The sequence below is a fragment of the Hyperolius riggenbachi genome, chromosome 1 (genome assembly GCF_040937935.1).
Source record: "Hyperolius riggenbachi isolate aHypRig1 chromosome 1, aHypRig1.pri, whole genome shotgun sequence".
NCBI classification, from domain to species: Eukaryota; Metazoa; Chordata; class Amphibia; order Anura; family Hyperoliidae; genus Hyperolius; species Hyperolius riggenbachi.
This window is the reverse complement of record NC_090646.1, coordinates 109037212-109040177: the sequence shown is the minus strand read 5'-3', so window position 1 is coordinate 109040177 and position 2966 is coordinate 109037212.

Sequence of the window (2966 nt, the reverse complement as noted above, 5' to 3'; positions counted from 1 at the left end):
GGGGTTCGCTACTTGACTCTGCTTTGTGAAGTGCCACAATTTGTGTTCTCATCTCACCATTATGGTTGTCGAAAATAAGTATGCATATGTCCTCTTGTTTGAGCTTGGTGTATTTGCCTTCTTAAAACAGAAGGAAATCTGCAATAATTCAGCTATAAGTGAACATTTGTGGTTACCCACAATGCACTACTACTGAATATGCAAATTATCCCTTTTTGCCCTTGGTAAGCCAAGCAAGCATCCAGAACCACTGGTGTATAGCAAGCCTATAGCTTTAAATTTCTACACAGCCATATCAAACCCACATGTAGACAGCCTGTTTCGGACTTTTGATCCTCATCAGTACATGGCAAGGATTGATACAGCTGTATGAGATAGGGCTTGGACCAGTACAAAAGAGTATCCAAGCAGCTCAGGATGACCCAAACTACTAGGAATGTATAGGGGGATAAAAGGGACCAAAAAGCCCTCCTACTAAAAAAACAAAGCAATTATCGTTGTCGCAAATAAGTATGTATATGTACTCTTGTTTAAGCTTGGTGTATTTGCCTTCTTAACACAGAAGGAAATCTGCAATAATTCAGCTATTAGTGAACATTTGTGGTTACCCACAATGCACTACTACTGAATATGCAAATTATCCCTTTTCGCCCTGGCTCTTGTTTGAGAATTTACTCTAGCCTCTGGGATTTGGTATTAGCGCATATGCTGTGAAAGATTTTTAATGGGTGACCGCACCCTTAAAGTGAACTCAGAACTTTCTCTTTGCTCTAAAAGATAAGCAACAACATAATAACCTTTAAAGTGAACCAAGCACCTATTTAGCATCCAGGGCATCTAAATAGCACATTTAACCACTTTTCCCTCCCGCGGTAGTATATCTACACCCCACAGGACTTCATTTTCCACGCAGGGGCATAGATATACGATCCTCACCGTGAACGCCGCTGTGCGTGCTCCAGCTTGCTCCCGTGCTCATGCCTGTGCGTGTTAGCCCGGAGATCAGTGAATGGGATCACAGTTCTCTTTCACCGATCTAAGTGTCCCTGTCATTGATTGCCGTCACCAATGAGATGCCTCCGGTATGTAATGTAACAGAACGAAATTACACTTACACACATTACTTTCTGTTTGCATGCTATTAGTACGCAGCAGGAAGAAAATGCGTGAGGAAATCTTGTGACCAAATAGTAAAATTACACCTACATACATTCTATTTAATAAAAAAATTACATATACCATTAAAATTAACCCCTTACCTATGCCACTCTCCCATATTTACCTCCTCCTCAAAAACAAAACTTGCATATAAAAAAAATGACAATTAAAAAAAAAAATACATAAATAGTTACCTAATGATCCGTTACAGAAAAGGTAAGGATTTCTCTTGGGAAAGGCGATATTGGTTACTGATTGGGATGAAGTTCAATCCTTGGCTACAGTTCCTCTTTAAAGTCAAATTGAGGGCATTAGTACAAAAATTAACATGTAAGGAGAAAAATCCCGCTAATTCTCTCAGTAAAGCTTTAATTGCTCCCTGGATGTGTTTATCTTCATTTTGCAGGTTTCTTATCCCCGTTATCTCTGTGGCAGAACATAGTCCAGAGGTATTTTTCAAGATGGCCACCATGCTCCACCCCTTCTACCCTTCTCGTAAATAGGTAGTATGGGAATGTAAAGGGAATGGCTTGGATCGATAGAGCAAACAACCATTTCATGTTCCTATTAGCGGAACTGCTAGGGTGGCAGTCATTGGAGGACTGTGGCATTTACCAAATTCCAATTTTCTCTTAAAGCGGAATACAACCCAACATTTCTTCCTTGCTCTAAAAAAATATTTACAGCATATTATATGCAACCAGCATTTTTTTACTAGACCAGCATTGGAAGGGTTACACACAGAGCTTGAAAGTTCAGTGCATTAAAATATGGATTGTAACATCTGCAGCTGCAGGCAAGCAGGGTGTCTCCGCAGCCGCCTCGGTTCCCTGCTGGGAGGTTTTTTCCATTCCGCCGGCGTCTAGCACGCCGAGGACGGAATTGTCATTGGCACATAGGGTTGCTGTATCGCGCGGCCGCGCGCGTAGACAGGACCTTTATGCTGGTCAGCTGACGTCAGAGGGGACTCACGCCGCTCAGGATTGGTTAATTGTAGTGGGCACGGCTGTGAGGTCTCCTCTGCTTCTTAAGCCTTGACGGTTCACTCGCAACCTGTCTGCTGTTGCGAATACATACGTGTTAGCGCTCAGACCTTAGACTAGTATCCGGTGTGCTTTGATCTGGGAGGAAACCAGGGATTTCACACCAGACTAGGACTATTGCTTATTGTATTATTATTGATATTCTGTGTATGACTTTGGCTTATCTCTGACTCTGCTATTGCTTTACGTTTCTGTACCTCTGCCCATCTGATCTAGTTGCTGAACCTCTGCCTGAATACCTACTACTCTTTTGCCTACTGATTTTGTACTGTATTTGCCTCTCAGTTGCCGAACCTAGCCTGTCTGACCTCTCTACTCACCAGTGGGCCCTTGCCACTGGTGAGGTGCTCTTGTGAGTGTGCCACTGGTGAGTACCCACCAGCTCCTCTGGTGAGGTTTAGTTAACTCTACTCAGTTACTGTTTCTGATAGTACCCACCAGCTCCTCTGGTGAGGTCTCATTAAACTAATCAGTTACTGTTGCACCAAGCACATCTCGTGCTGTGTTCCTGTTAGCTATACTTGCATTATTGGTGATTCTGCAGATCACCACACATAATCAGATATAGCGACTGTATTATTGGTGATTCTGCAGATCACCACATAATCAGACGTCTGTGTTGCTACACCAAAACGTTATACAATCGTTACATGGGCGCATCCGAAGTTGTAGATAATGTTATCTTGTGTTTACTTAAATGTATCAAGTGAAGAATGTGACACATTCTCTGACTGTGCAGAAGCAGCTGGAGACAGAGAGACACTG